Below are 16,544 nucleotides of genomic sequence, written 5' to 3' on the forward strand. Positions count from 1 at the left end.
GCCTGTGTCGCGGGCAGGATTGTGTTTTTTGCAGGAAGTGATACCTTCCACCACAAAAACAATCCCTGGAGGTGTATTACTCCTATCTGTGCTGGAGAATACAACACACAAGGGGGCATATTAGCAACAGACAGCGATAAATATCGCAAAGCGCGCTTAGCGCTTTCATATTTATCGCCGTCTATCGCTGTTATTTATCACCTGGTTAACGTGTTATTTACAACGTGTATAACCTAGGTGATAAATATTCGACCGTTAGCGCTAAAAAGAGCAAAACATTGCTGGAAAACCAGCGATGTTCATCCAAAAACAGCAAAAACATTGCTGATACGATCATGTGGTCGTAACCACATAATCCACATCCCATGTAAAGTATACCCTAGTCTGAATTTTAACAGACGTTAAAATCCAGAGCTAAAGGTGCGTTAGCGCGAATAAAATTATCCCTGCGCCGGATTTAGGGTCCTTGTAAATATCGCGATGCTGGTTTAGAGATATCTTCCCATGGAGTATGGTCAGACACGCCTCCTTTGCATCTCATTAACGATGCGATGCGAGGCGTGCTGACAACGGGCGCTAAAACAAGGAAACACGCGTTAGCGTGTCCTTGTAAATAAAGCGATAATATTATCGCCGCTTTTCGCCCGAAAACTGACGCAAAAGCGGCGATAATATTATCGCCAGCCCTTGATAATATGCCCCAAAGACACAGAAAGTAATGGGGAGAAATAAAGATATTTTTCCTCGCTACGCCTGCCTCAGGTAGGTGCACCATTTTGGTGCAAACCCAAGTTTACTGCCTTTAGCAAATCTGGGGTTGCGTCAACAATCATCGGTGGATGCATAGGAATGCCCATGCTGCACCCATGGAACACCTCCCAGACGCAACATAACATAACGCAAGGCAGCCGTATGCGCTGCATTACTTTTTGTTTACTGAGGCATGCAAAGCCACATAAACCAGGCTTTGCAAGGCCCAAAAAATCCAGAAATACACATTTTGTGTTTGCCGCGTTAAAAGTGACACAACCTAGACGAAAAATGTTAGTACATTTGGGCCCTGGTTTCTGCAATGTTGTCTATTTGAACCAGATTTGAAAAAGTTATAAATAATATTTTGAACTTTTACAGCTGTGATAAGCTTTACCCACCGAACAGCGACAGTCGAGAATAAAGTGGAGTATTATTAGCAGCATTGGTCCCTGTGTAGGGAATCACACTTACACTCTTAGGCCCATTCCAGGACCCGCATAAATGCAGATTCAGGCGCAAGTGAGACTTTGTGCCTAAATAGGTATTCCATCTGTTTCAGTAATACAGCAGCCCTCAGGTATTTGCGTGCACAATTTGTGCAAGGAGATACCTGGTGTTATTTGTGTAGGCAAACAGCACACCTCATAGTGAGAGAAAACATGCAGAATTACCTGGTACCATTCTGAGGTCTGATATACTTAAACTCATGATATATGCACACACAGAAACCTTTACTTCATGGTATCTGTATTTACCTGCTGCAGTTACCTCCTGGGATTACGCGGATCCAGGAATGAGGCTTTAGGGCTCTCTTCTGCAGGGACAGAGAACAGCATTTCAAAATGGCTGACCAAGCTGCCTCGATTTCCCCAGGCAGGTGGGGACGCGTGCAAACCTTGTCCTTCACTCACGATACCTGAGCTGTACAACTTTCAGTTTTAGTGAACGAGCCATGCAGGTGATCTCCCCACCACAAAATGGAGTAGTTCAGAGCTGCCATTATGACAAGGGTATCTTCCATTAAGCCTCCCTGGGGCGCTTGACATTTCAATTAATTATTGCTGAAACTATCTTACAAAACGTCAATTGCGCAGCATTTCCTCCCCTTCCAGGTAAGCTCTTGCTGTAAATGACAGCAAGGGCAATTGCTTACATTCCCTTACTTTTCAACTGTTCACCTGAATTGCTATTGGGCAGTCAGGGAGTCAGAGACAAGAACAGACAGATGTGAAAGTATCACACCAATACAAACTGAGCTTAAAGGGCTCATTTGTTTTAAAAGCATTGAAACGCCCTCCTTCCAGAGAAATTGTTTTTAATCTATAGGTAACCCCAGCCATCTTTGCAGTATTAACAATTTCCCACCCGAAACTAAACAATACAAGACCTCTACAATCAGTGCTTAATTTGTACAAGAATAAGTGCCAATGCCCAAGTTTTTTGTTCGGGGGTCCCCGACCAGTGCTATCGAACATCAGGGGTGGTAAATACAAGGGGGCTTATTTACAAGCTCCTTGCACAGCCAGTGCGTCACTTTTAATATGGGAAAAATGGATACCTGGTGGCACAAGAGGCTAGAAATAAGCACCCAAGGGCGTATACTCTTGATTCCCCCTCACGCCCGTTGATCCACCACAGGCACTCTCTGTCCCCTTTCCCACTCTTTTAAGATATTTTTCTTTTTCATCCCTGCTTTCTTTCCTTGTCATTATTTTTCCGCTTTTCTCATCTTCTTTCTTTCCCCGTTGTGTCTTCTTCTCTTTCTTGCTCAGGGTCAAAATCTAATGAGATAAAATAAGGGATGAAGGCCTGTGGGACCCGCCTGCATCCACTGGCTGAAATTAAGCACTGCTCAACATTATCCCACAGTTCCCACACTTCAGTTTTTGCTTTCTCGATACAAGACACCATCCCAGTTGAAATGAGACTGGGGCCCTACTTCATATCTTTCAAAACCGGACTGAAATATCATGTACTTCTCAATATTTAAATTCACAAATGCTCCCCTTTATCTCTTTAGGATGTTAAGCCTTCTAACATCTATTTGGATAATGTCCACAGCAGTGGGTAATTTGTGAAAAAATAAGTGCTGGGGCTCTTGTCAGGAGGCAGTTTCCACCAGACCATTGCTCCTATTAGCGCTGCCTAAACCAGAACTAACCAAACCCCTACAAGGGGAGGGAGGATGTGGCATAAGGGCCAGAACTGCCTACTTTGGAGTTGGTGAATTAGGTTTGAGTCTCAGCGCAGGCTCAACATCCTGTGATTCTGGCCAAATCTTCAATAAAAGCTTTATTCGGAAAATGCATAGCAGAACCATAAAAGCAAAATACAAATACACATAATAGAAAAAAAAAATTGTCAATATTTACACAATGAAAGATATGGCACTCAGGTTTCTAACCGACGGGCATTTTCGTAAAAACTATTAGTTCTGTGTGGGAATATGTAAGTGCGATAATAGCGGCAAATTTCAGGTGCAGGGTAGCAAAAAAAAGTGCATTTGTTTATCTAATTTATCCGAGTTTACATAATTCATTTGTAGTTTCAGTTAAAAAGATAGTTAAAAAAAAGAAAAAAGATTTTTTTTTATAGATTAATTAAAATACAGCTGACAGTCATGGAATCAAGGTTGGTAATTATATATTTGTCCGATGCCTTGTACAATATTTTAGGAACTTTGCAATGTTGAAAGATGTCAAGGGTGAGTCCAACATTTGTAGTGCCAGCAAGGCCGGGCGACATTTACGCAGGGCCATTTGTTGCAAAAGAGGTTTCAACCACCGTTTTCTAGGTTCGAGATAAAATGTGCAAAAAAAAGTAACGTGTAAAAGAGACTGTGTGGAAGTATCATCACAAGGGCAACTAGAAAGCTCCTTTGACCAATCATTGATGTTAGGGAAAGTAATAAAACGATGAAAAATATTAAGTCTGACTCTGGTGAGTAAGAAAACATCATAGGTTGGCAAATTTAGGGTTAAGTAGGGCTCGATTTTACATGAGGTTTGAATTTGTAGGGAATGCTGGACGGAAAGTTTATTGGCTTCGACAGCCAGACGAAGATCGCCTAGATGTTTTAGACACTCAGCCTTTAGTAACTTGCGTGGGATCGTTGTCATTTCCTGGGGAGCTGAGTAAAAATTTGGATGGCCCAGATCAATAAAAAATTTCTGTACATAATGTATCCAAGAATTTTTTGGGGTATTTTCTAATTTTTGACAGTCCTTTATGATTGCTTGAGTGAAAAGCAACTTGTCTGATGTCCAAATGCGATGCCACAACAGAATTGGTTGCATCCGGATGGTATCGGAAATATATGGCAAGCCCAGTTCTTGGTGGCAACCGTAGGTAGATGAAGATTGGGGGACTGCTAGTAGGTGTCTGAGAAAGCTATTTTCGATTTTTTGAATAGAATCTACTTGAGTGTATCCCCATATGCCAGCGCCATAAGTGGCGGTGGTAATGCACTTTGGACGAAAGACTTCAAGAATCTCTTTAGGGGGTCTCTTTCTGAGTCTCTGCGTGAAAGTGACTAGAGCCATCGTTGCTTTCAAGAACTGGAGTTTTCTAGACTCAATTGCCCTTATCCAAGTCCCCTTTTCGTCTATCACCACTCCCAGGAAAGGGTAGGTTGTAGTATGGTCAATCTTTGTGTTTGTAATGTAAGTACCATGTCCCTTTAGTGTTTTTTTTCAGAGGTCATTGTAAAGGTCTTTTTTGTGTTGATTTTTAGATCTAAGTTGGGCATAAATTTATAGTAACGGTTTAGGGAGCGTTGTAATTCTAATGGGGTACAAGCAAGGATTACCGCGTCGTCCGCGTATAGTAGTGCGGGAATTGGACGATTGTTGATCTGTAGTAGGTCCTGGCTCCCCTCCAACATAGCTGCCTCTAGGCCGTTGGTGTATATGGTAAAGAGGAAGGGAGCCAGGACGCAGCCCTGTCTAACTCCCCGCTCCACACTGAACAATGTGGATAGCTGGCCCCCTGTGCCGAACCTGACTCTGGCAGTAGCGTTGAGTAAAGTTCTCTAATATAATTCACTAGGGTTTTATCCACCCCTATGCCTAGCAAGATGGTCCATAATTTGGCATGAGAAACGCAGTCAAATGCTGCAGAGAGGTTGACATATGCCATGCAAAGTCTGCCTCCCTTTGCATTTACATATTTTCCTCTTATTAGGCCCAAGTTAAGAACCTGTTCAATAGTGCCCAGACCCTCCCTAAAACCATATTGGAGGTCAGAAATGATGTTATTCTCCTCCGTCCAACATTGCAACCGTTCAAGTAAAATACGACCCACCACTTTACCTAGTGAATCAAGTAATGAGATGGGTCGGTAACAAGTCGGGTTATTGCGGTCCCCTTTTTTGAAAATCGGAACCAAAATGGACTCCGACCAAGAGTCCAAGAGTCCAACCTTACCAGTAGCTTCCAGGACTCTATGTAAAAGGGGGACCCATAGATCAATATTTGATTTATATAGGTCCATAGGGACCCCGTCCGGGCCAGGAGCCTTCCTTCCCGGCTAGCTTTAAGAGCTGATTTTATATCTGCCAAGGTGAAGTCTAAAGGGAGAAGATTTGAGGCATAGCTTGTAATTGATGTGGTCTGTGCGACGGGACCTGGGAGTGGCAAGGGTGGGTCTGTGAGACTAAACATGTGCGAAAAATAGTTGGTCCATTCGTTCTCAGTAATAGTGACCTCTATGGTACCACGTTCTTTTGAGCCTGAGAGAAATGAAGAGTTTATGACCTCCTAAAAAGCTGAGGAGTCCTTTGATTTACAGCTCTTATGTAGAGCAATCCAGTGCTCTTCTTTTAGTTCATTTCTACGATTCGTAAGAGTCTTGTTATAGAGTTTCCTCCGTTGGGTAACCTCTATTCTGTCTCTGGGAACTTTCTTTAAAGCTAATTTAAGTGCTTGATGTGCCTTGGAGCAAGAAAAATTGAACCAACTGTCTTTCATTTTTCTTTTCGTTTTAGGAAAAAAAGTCAGAGCCTTATTTATCTCAGTAATTATGATTTTAAAATTTGCTACAATCTCATGGGGTGAGGAAGTCTCCGCCAGACATGTTGTGAATGCTGCCATGTTCCCTTTTATGATCTGGCCAAATCACTTAATCTCCCCGGGCTTACAAAAAAAATGAAAGATGAATGTGTCCTTAACTGAACCTTTGGGTTGAGATCGCGCAATAAGCGCTGGTGTTGACGATTAAGTGCCAGTGCTGAGCACTGAAAACCAACGGCTCAAATTAAGCACCGGTCCGCACTATAGAAAAAGCCAAATAAATAAAACAGAATACAAAAATGACACACCACATTACCAGACTTCAAATCAGGAGATGCATCAAGGAGAAGAAGAGGAGCCAGGCATTCTCCTGTTGTATTCCTAAGAGAACCTGCCCCTTCACTGCAGTCCAGAACCAGTTGACTGCATTTCTTCTCAACTTCTGTAATGAGCTGAGTACTCATCTCTTCAAGTAAAGCCCAGATGCTGGAACAATCCTGAAAAAAAACTGCTCCCGTCCCCCCACCTTTCTTCCCACCACAGGACTGCCACTGGCCGACCATTTCTGTGAGCCTCAAACCAGCATCCTTACTCTCTCCACTCTAAGCTCCTACGCGGTTTATCTGGCAACCCCTTGCTCCCTTCTATACTGTTCCATCTCCCAACACGTCTCACGGTGATTGTGTGTTGCTCACCCATGAGTGTTGGGATAATGGTTTGATCCTACGCGGTTCCCGTAGGCAGCAATACAAGATTCAGGACGTTGCTGGAAGTGTCAGTAACGTGGCGGCCCGTCGCAACTAACCCTGGCCTCAGTTTCATACCTTCACCAACACACTAGGCTCAGAAGTAGGCATAGGGGCAGACAGTTCACCTTCTTCTGTACTACTTACTGTAAAACCATCCTCATGCCCAGCACTCTTTTGCCTTGTGACTGGATTGAGCTATAAAAGTCACACACATGCATACATCCAAATTAAAATTAATAATTTAAATTCTAAGTGGACATTTGCACCATGTTTAGAATCATTTTAAGTACTGATGAGATCCCTCTCTCTTTGAAGGGAGACAATATTCTGCCTGCTTTTTTAAAGAAGTGATCATATTATTCCAGGTAATTATAAACCAATCTCGCCAATAGCGGCGAATGAAAAAATATTCTGAAAAAATATTTTATTCTGTTTCCAGGGATTCCTTGATAAAAAAAGAATATTTTGCCTACCTAAGCACTGTTCCGTTGGGGAAATGGAATCATTGAGCTCTCAAATTCTACTGATTCTATGTTAAATATGTCAAGCTTAAGAAAAGTCTCCTACTCCTGGGCTTTGTGGATTTGATGCCATCCTTTGCGTTAGTCAACAGACTACTTCCCTGGAATTCCTTCTTAACTCTTGGAGAAGGGTTTGGCAATTCGTCCCGACACCACATGTGTATTCCTTCCGACTCCACCAAGAACTCCACCAGTTTTTCCGGAGGATAAGGCTCAGGACCTTTTTTTCAGAACAAACCTGAGACCTCTGTTACAGGAACAGGTCTTAAGAAAAAAATCTCGATTCACGCCACCGGTGGCAATGACGCCCCATGCGATCCTTACCTTCGAGCAAGCGATCCTGGGAGACATCCCAGCAATCACCAATGGACGGCCATCCAATAACCTGTCTACACAAGAAAGAGACCAGTTCAAGGCACTCACAGAGGACATTGCCATCATAATCAAACCAGCTGATAAAGGCGGTGCCATCGTCATCCAGGATGTGCTTTTATTAAATAAATAAAATCATCGCTGAGTCGGCGATGAATCACTGACAGAATATCGAAGGTCAAAATATCGACCTACAAGAATATCGCAGCAAGAATATCGAAGTCAAGAATATCGACATCCTATCTAAATCATGGTAAGTACAAAAATATCGTAAAATAAAGTAAATAATACATATAATTAAATAAACATAGTTAAAATATTTTAAAATGTTTATAAATTATATATTTAATTTATAAATACATTTAATATATACATATAATATATACACTTAATTATTAATATGTATTAATAATTATTTTAATAACTATTATTTAATTTTTGTATAAATTATAAATACATCTATACACATAAAACAATAATATAAATACAGATTAAATAAATATATATAACAAATAAAAAAAAATATGTTTAACCTTTTTAAAATTAATTATTTACTACATTATCTAAAATAATACAAACAATATTAGATAGTGGAGGGAATAAAATTATGATTCCAATTCCAAACAGTGCAACAGTAGGGTAAATGTTGGATAACGTAGGTGTTAAAATTACTATTCCCACTCCAGTGAGTGCAACAGTACGGAAGGTGTTGGATAGCTTAGGGGTAAAAATTACTATTCCCATTCCAGTGAGTGCAACAGTAGGGAAAGTGTTGGATAGCATAGTGGTAAAAATTACTATTCCCACTCCAGTGAGTGCAACAGTAGGGAAAGTGTTGGATAGCGTAGAGGTAAAAATTACTATTCCCACTCCAGTGAGTGCAACAGTAGGGAAAGTGTAGGATAGCGTAGGGATAAAAATTACTATTCCCACTCCAGTTAGTACAACAGTAGGGAAAGTGTTGGATAGCGTAGGGGCAAAAAGTACTATTCCCACTCCAGTGAGTGCAACAGTAGGGAAAGTGTTGGATAGCGTAGGGGCAAAAAGTACTATTCCCACTACAGTGAGTGCAACAGTAGGGAAAGTGTTGGATAGCGTAGGGGTTAAAAATAACCTACTTATAATTAAAATAATTTTGTAAAATGAATAATGTTTTAATGACTAAATAACAATAAATTAATTATCAATACCAATAAATAATTAATAAAAAATAATTACCAATTAATAATTAATTGACCAAAAGTAATGATAAACACCAATACATAATAATAATTAAAAATGAATTACCAAATAAAAATTAGTTAACAATAAATACATTTTCAATACTAAAACATAACTATTATTAAAAAGTAATTCCCAATTCATAATTAATTAACAAAAAAATTAATTTTCAATACCAACAAATATTAATTATTAAGCAAATTAATTTCCAATTAATAATTAAAGAATACATTAATTATCAATACACAAAAATAAAATTAATAATGACTTAATTAGAATTAAATTACTTCCCACCTATTCCCCTATAAACTCACAACCAGCACCTATAATATATTAATACACTTAATATAATTATCAATTAATCAATAAATAAAAATAATTACCAATTAATAATTAATTTACAATAAATTAATTATCAATACCAATAAATACAATTAATTTCTTAGTTACAATTAAATTACTTCCTACCCTAGTCCCCTATAAACCCACAACCCGCTACAGAACTAAAACGCAAATTTTTAAATTAAAAGTAATGAATAATTCCTAAAAATTATTAATTAATTTACTATAATAAAATTACTTCCCACGCTATTCCCCTATAAACCCACAACCCGCTACAGTACTAAAACGCAAAATTTACTTAAAAAACCATTACTAACTTCTAAAAAAAGTATACATATATTTAAAAACAAGTACAATACTTAACAAAAAAGATATAACAAATAATTATAAAATACATAATAAAATACATAACACTAATATAAATATCGATATTAGTAACATCGATTTTTTTGCTATCGATATTACTGACTTCAATATTAACAAAAACGATATTTCTTACCTTCTGGTCGATATTCTGGTCATCGATATTCTTGATTTCGACATTCTGTCCCTACGATATTTGCAACTCGATATTTCTGTAGGTCGATATATAAAATCGATATTTAGACTGTGCACCGTCGGCGATGCTGTGTGCGCAAGGTAAGTGCTTTTATTTATTTACTCCCCACGTTCCCGCCATATGTCAAACTCCACTACCCCCCCACCGCCTCACAGTGTTACCTGTGCGAGGCGCCAATGAGTCAATTACCCTTAGCAGACACAGGTGTGTTCAATTATTAGCACTGAATGTGCTCACCATCATCCCTAAGGAAGGAAAATTGAGAAGCAAAAAAGAAAAAAGATACTTTTTTTTACACAAGATCCTTTCCTAGAGGGAAAGACACAAAGGTGTCCAAACACCCTCAAAAGGTATTCTGTGGTCAAGATCCGGTGCGATTTTCTGAATTTGCAGTCTTTGCGTGACACGTGACCTACAACATACAACAAATAAAAAAAGAAAGTCATATAGATAGATTAATCTTTAGCCATCATTGACAAACACATAAATGAATCATAGGATAAATTGTGAGGGGCATTGAATTCTGCTGCTGGTTTGAAAACCTCAGTAGAGAAACCGATGAAGGGATTAAATTAGGATTTTCGAGGAGCTGCTGCTGTGGTGTCATTGCTGCACCTTGATGCTCAAGTCAGACACAATGAAGACGGAATTATAGCCAACAACATCCATATTTTGGGGATCCTGAAACGGCCCATGGAGGGCAGTTCCCTTGTTGCCACAATCCAGAGGTTCATGGTGAGGTAATTGTTACCAGTGAACTACCCTTTCCAGATCATTGTTTATCAACCGTAGCGTCTTCTGACCAAAGAGGCAAAAGGGAATACGGAACTAATGGGGATGGGGATTTTGGAGCATAACAGGGCTTCATAGAGGGATTCATTCCTGCGTCCCTTGATGAATGAACATTTTACTGCTCCTCAACTATAGTTAATCCTCACAGAGTAGAGAGCAATATTTACAGCACATACAGAAGGAGCTGATGTCACTGAAAATAGGTACCTCACCCTAGCACTCCACGGAACTGAAAGGTTCACACAAGAGCAAGATTTGTGTGTTCATGCAAGTAGAAGCTTCAGAAGTATTTCTGGACTTAAAGGGAAAAAGAGGTTGCTAGGACTGATAATCTCCATCCCGAGAGCAGGTACTAGACACTGGTCCCCTCCCTTGGACTTATGATTTACTTAGCATGTATCTATTTCTCTATGTATGTCAGTTGTTGATGTTTGAGGTGGTGGTTTTTTTAGTCGTTTGATTCATGCATGTAGTGATCTTCGGATTGACCACTTTTCCTGCCTCTCTTGTCCCCCCACTTGCGGCCCTCCTCATGGTGTTCCCAAACAGAAGTAAGATATTGTGTTGAATAATTTTTTTCAGAATTGGAGATTTTTAATCTAAGTTTATGTTCAGGATTTGTTGTGTGTCTTAGTTGATCCTCTGTATAAACGTATTGAAGCCTAAACATTATACTGGTCTTCCAAGGCAGCAAAGACAAAATATTACCGCATAACACCTTGGATCAATCTACAGATAACGTTCTGATCATTCTGGGAAAACAGATGAGGGTAGGTTCATTTTCTAATAACCTATTTCAAAACCAATATTAGGACCACCATCTTACAGAGAGTTCACTGAAGAGCACTGTTGTCATCCTTTCTTCCCACTGAAAAAAGACCAGGAAGGGGACTCGATATGGCTAGTAGCACTCCCAAAACAGCCTTGCAAGCAGGCACGGCAGACCAGGATGGCCCCATCTACTACAAAACAATGCACATAAAGATCAACTTGGTGGATCAGTCCTGAGATTAATTCAATGCATGAAACCAAACACAGAATGGCAAGGTCACCTGCAGGCACTGTGCACTGGGCTTGAGGTGGAGGCCATTTTGGGTCTAAGATCAGCAGTCCGAAAAAATGGCTCTCTACATGATTTGAAAGGACAATCACATCAGAAGAAAAGTTAAAAATAACTGGAAATGTGTACATTTGAATTCCATTGCTTGTATGGAGAACTTCGTCCTCAATGATTATCCCCACCATGTATGATTACAGTCATCTCCATGGCAGAGAGAATGCTCTTTCAGGAAGTAAAATGTAATTCAACATCTGTGATGGCTATTCAGATAAGATAGGCAGATGATACAGACAATGCACTTGCTTGTAATAGAGGAAAATGAATCTCTGCTGCCCTTTATGTTGCTATGTCCATTAAATATCGCATCCATGCAAACCAGTGTGACCTTGAAACCTTGAAAGGTGTAGGGATTAGGAGGGTGCACAAAGCAGTGGTTTTCCTACTGTGCGATCAACAGACAGAGAAAACCCCAATGGTGTATGGGTCTCTCATAGATGCACACAAAGAAGGGGGCACCTTGAGAGCAAAACTGAAGGCAGGCCCCTTTATTAAGATGAAATAGACCATCACATTTTAAATGTATTCTGGTCTTCCTCTTACCACCACCTCAGGCCTCTATTAGGGATCCTTGGTCGCTGAGTCATTCCAGCAACAAAGCTACGGCAAAAGACAGCAAACACGCAAGTGTACCCTTGATATGCCTGGAAGGGCCATGACAAGTGAAGCCTAAAGAACAGCATTTAAATCAAATTCCAGGTTTCTTTCGTCTCACACTGCTTTTTTACATATTTTTTCATTATGTTGCATTTCTTGCACTCTTGATTAGAAATGTGCTTTTATTGTTGTAGCAAAATATATATTGTATATACTTTACTCTTGAGCTGAATTTCCTTCTTTAATTGTTCATAAAAAAAATTGTAACATTTGAGGACAATCTTAATAATTTGGAGATTCTTGTTATGTTTCTGACATGAAAGACAGAGCCTGAAAATGTTCTAATGCAATTTAATTGAATTGACCATGATAATTGCTATTTTAATTAATGGGGAACACCCACAGCAACACCCATGGAAAGCCCCTTCTACGCAGAGTAAGACATTGCCTTACTCCATATTTACAAGGCCACGAAAAGCCAAGCTGGGTGGCTTTGCTTGGCCTTCTTAATATGGGCCGGTACACTGCACCTCCGGAGCGTCACAAAAGTTATGCTCCTGTGGCTTAAAAGTGCTGCAGGGTCATTGTAAATATTTACAAGAACTGATGCATTGGCGTCCGATTTCTCACACTTGCCTCAAATGCCCTAACAATGCCATGGATGCGTTGTATTTACAATACAGTACTCCATGGCGCAAAGATTCCCGGATGCGCTAGTAATTCTGATGCATCTTTAGGCGCCAAAGTGGCTCATTGCTGGAGTTGGTTGTAAGACTGACACAACTCTGGCAATGTGTCAGAACACAGAGGCAAGTCCCATGTTAAAAGCCCTGCACCAATCCTTACGCCTGGTTTAAAAAGGCATAGGGATTTTGACGCAGTCATGTCGTAGAGTGAAAGGTTGTAAATTTCACTGCATCAGTTCTACGTGGTTTTTAACGTGGGTACGCCTACCCTGCATACATTATACCTGGCGCAGGTCTAATGTGACGCATGCCTCTACAAACTGACGTATTGCGCCCAATGCGTCAATTTGTAAATATGGAGCAGTGTGAAACACTGATTGCGCCGCCACTGCATAAAAAAAAACGCTGCGGCGGTGCTTGCTCCTTGTAAATATGCTCCCTAGTGTGCAAAGGAAGTAATTTCGTTGTATGCAAAGAAAGTATTATTATGCTTCAATGTACACTGTTTGTCATAGAACTGTGCTTGCATACATTTATAGATACGCATACACTTCTGTGATAATGATATAATATATGGTCTGAGCTTATGGGGAGAACTTTGGTTAAGCTAGAAAACAAAACAGGTGATGGCTAGGTCTATGCACTATTAGTTTTAAGTACTAATGTTTTTATTCTTTGCATTTTTAGGACTGAATGTGCCTTGTTCGCCGATTTGATTCCTCCAAGACTTTGCTGAAGCCCCTATCACACATCTGCTTTTTTAGGACAGAAAACAGTTAAACATATTTTTCTCTTTTTACACTGTATAATTATAAGTAGAGTTTTTTCTTTTATAAATGGTCTGCCATATATTGCTGAACGTTTTAAAAACAACGTTCACCTTGAACTATATATAAAAAGTAAAAAAAGAGTGAGTATTTTTTATAAAGAACCTTGCAAGTGTGACAATCTTACCCTGTGTTGAGTCATACTATTGTGACATTCGAATGCTTGTAATTATGAGTTGACATAATATTTTTCTGTAGGTTGCATGTTGCAGACATGGTTTTGGATTTTTCAAAAATAGTTTTGTTGCGAGGTCATTGATTCTTTTTGGTAGTTCATTTTAAATATGTCAGTACAACACCATGTCCCATGTATAAGAATGTTTAGTTACTGTACAAAGACTTGCTGAGTTGTCTTTTTTTGTGGTTTAGGTGCAAACCCATCAGAAACAAATGTATGAAAAATGCTATTTATTGTTGAATGTCACTGCTGTTTTTGAAATGGGAGCACAACACAGTTTTCCTGGCCTCTTTAGTAGTCATTTACTATAGGCAATTATCAATGTGGCTGGCATCATGAACAATTTAGTAATCTTAATGTTATTTAATCTCTTCCTTCTATTTGGCCTTATGCGTGTGTGTGTGTATATATATACACATTTACACACACACCGCCAACCTCAGAAGTCATTGCTAGTCATTCGTTTTTACAGCCACATTCATCTAATCAGTATTGGCCGATTCATGGAGTATTTCTCATGATATTTAAACTTTCATCGTGTAACAATTGTACTAAACCAATGTATTTACACACTAAGGTTAAAATTATTATGAGTAAGTGGAGTCTAGTGGTTAAGCGACAGAGTCCAAACCACAGTTCGAATCGTGGTGCCCTCATTGGCAAACTAAGTGATCTTGAATAAGACCATCTATATAATGTGCCAAAACTAGTCTAGTCAACATCGGGCCGGCATAGTAGTGAAGCCTCACCCACTCCCCTCCAGCATGAAAAATCAGTTTGAAAAGCTAACCAGTTCTCTGCCATCTTGAAGAACATGTATCTTATTAATAACGTTCTCCCTCAGATAAATCAATGTTCTTGAGATCTTTTGAGTAGTACAAAAACTGGTCTACTTCTTCAAACGAAACAAACATAGAATATAGTCTGTCAAATTACTTCCAAAAAGGCAGACAAAGGGTGACAAATGCACCAGAAGAGAAACAGCGCTCACAATGAAAAGGGCGGGGGGGTGAATTTGAAGCATCATAAATGAAAATTCAAGGAAACAGAAGAGAGGTTAAATGAGGAAGAGACAGGGTACAAAAAGTAATAATAATACGTCAATCAACATGGCTGGCCTCTGCATCATTTGAAATTATTCATTCAGATATTTCTATTGTCACACCAGTATTTTCACACTTAGCCACGACACATTGTACATTTTTAAGAAAAATTGCAGAAAATTTAGGAATAATTCATATATGCTGTTCCTTTCAAATTTGTGAGGTGCAAAAACAAGATAGACGTGCTTTACCAGTAGACTCCATAGAGTCTGCACTGCATTGATTTAGTAAAGTAACATTTGCCAATCGGTCTTTAAGAAGAAAGATAAAGCACAGTCTCTTAGCATGTTAAAGCTTTATAGATTGCAGGTAGGCAGTGGCTTTAGTACTACATTTGTCCTTAACCAAGTACGTCTATGGATTTCAAACGAATCATGCAGTGCACCATCATTATTTGTGGTTGTATGTTTGAGGTTAGTCACTTTGTCTTCAACCCTAAAAGCCCCAATGTTTTCATTGTAGTCTCCTTAAATATCTACTTTCGTACAGTGTAATTTATTACGAATCGCAATATTTTGCTGAAATAAGGATGACACGACCAGTCTTAAGACTGCATCACCTTAAAATACTATTCATTTCTAAATCCAGACAAAAGTCTAGAGCGGGTGATTCAGAATTTGTACTTGGGTACAGCCGGGATACCTCCTTCATATGTGAACATTACAATAATCTTCTAACTCATGTAGAGTAGGATCTACTCATGGCACCAGGTTTCCAGTCCGGGACTTCCGGGAAATAAATCATTGTTACCAGGTATATTAGTTCAATGGGTTCAGTTGAATCAGTATATTAGTTCAATGGGTTCAGTTGAATCAAACCAAAGCTACAAATTCCAGAATGTATCGATTTGTTAAAAAGATAGTTCAGAATGTGGTGCCCTGGTGACATGGAGTCATCTAATTACACTAATTCAGAGAGAGTAAAACCATTTTGAAAGTGTATATGATCACTCTTGGTCCGTACAAGTTAGCAACTAACATTTTACTACAGCTCTTTCCTATGCTTAAAATAACCCTTTGTTTAGATAATTTCTCTCCCTCAAGTACCGATTACCCTATCCTTTGATTTTAAGTGCTGTATAAATTAACTGATTTACCTTCAAGACAGAAATGTCCATGCATACATAATTAAAAAGCAACCACAGGCGCAAAGATTCCTGCCTTCCTCTTTGCAGGTATTAAATCAATGTGGGGATTGACTTGGTTGCTGGGCAATTCTGACATCTGCAAGACTCAGAGTTTACCTGTTGATACATCAAAAATAAATAGCCATGGCAAGAACACAAGCATCATATCTTACAATTCTAAAAAAATAAAATAAAATAAAAAGCTTTTGACTTACATCAACGTAAGTCATTGTATGTAGGCCACCTGCAGAGATATCTGTTGGGCTCTCTTCTATGAACCAACGCAAGTGAAGTTTTAGATTACAAATGCTATATATTTAATCTCTCATTAAACCTGAACAAACCTTATGTAACAAATCCTAAAGGGCCAAAAGAAATTTGATTCTATGTAATGCTATTTTTTGTAAGCAATGCATTTTTTACAGAAAGTGATCCTATGCATCTTTTATTTGTGTTGTTAATAATTTAACCAGGAGAAACACCTCAAGTGTTAATGAAACTTTTGAAAGTTGTTTAAAGGTACTTTTTATTGTAAGTTTGAAGAATAAAATTATTATAACATTTTTGTACGTGTATTTTTGCTTCATTCCTT

At 39.0% G+C, this 16,544-nt stretch overlaps 1 protein-coding gene across 2 annotated transcripts in view; it reads left to right on the forward strand.

Annotated features, from left to right (window-relative positions):
* Nucleotides 1–16,515, forward strand: part of RBPMS (RNA binding protein, mRNA processing factor) — a 653,722-nt gene extending 637,207 nt beyond the window's left edge. For both annotated transcript variants that reach the window (XM_085641072.1, XM_085641073.1), the window contains one exon: nt 13,406–16,515. The gene's annotated coding sequence lies outside the window, so the exon portion shown is untranslated. The remainder of the gene's footprint in view (nt 1–13,405) is intronic.
* The last annotated feature ends 29 nt before the right edge of the window (nt 16,516–16,544 follow it).

This window comes from Triturus cristatus, chromosome 2_2, assembly GCF_964204655.1.
Source record: "Triturus cristatus chromosome 2_2, aTriCri1.1, whole genome shotgun sequence".
NCBI lineage: Eukaryota > Metazoa > Chordata > Amphibia > Caudata > Salamandridae > Triturus > Triturus cristatus.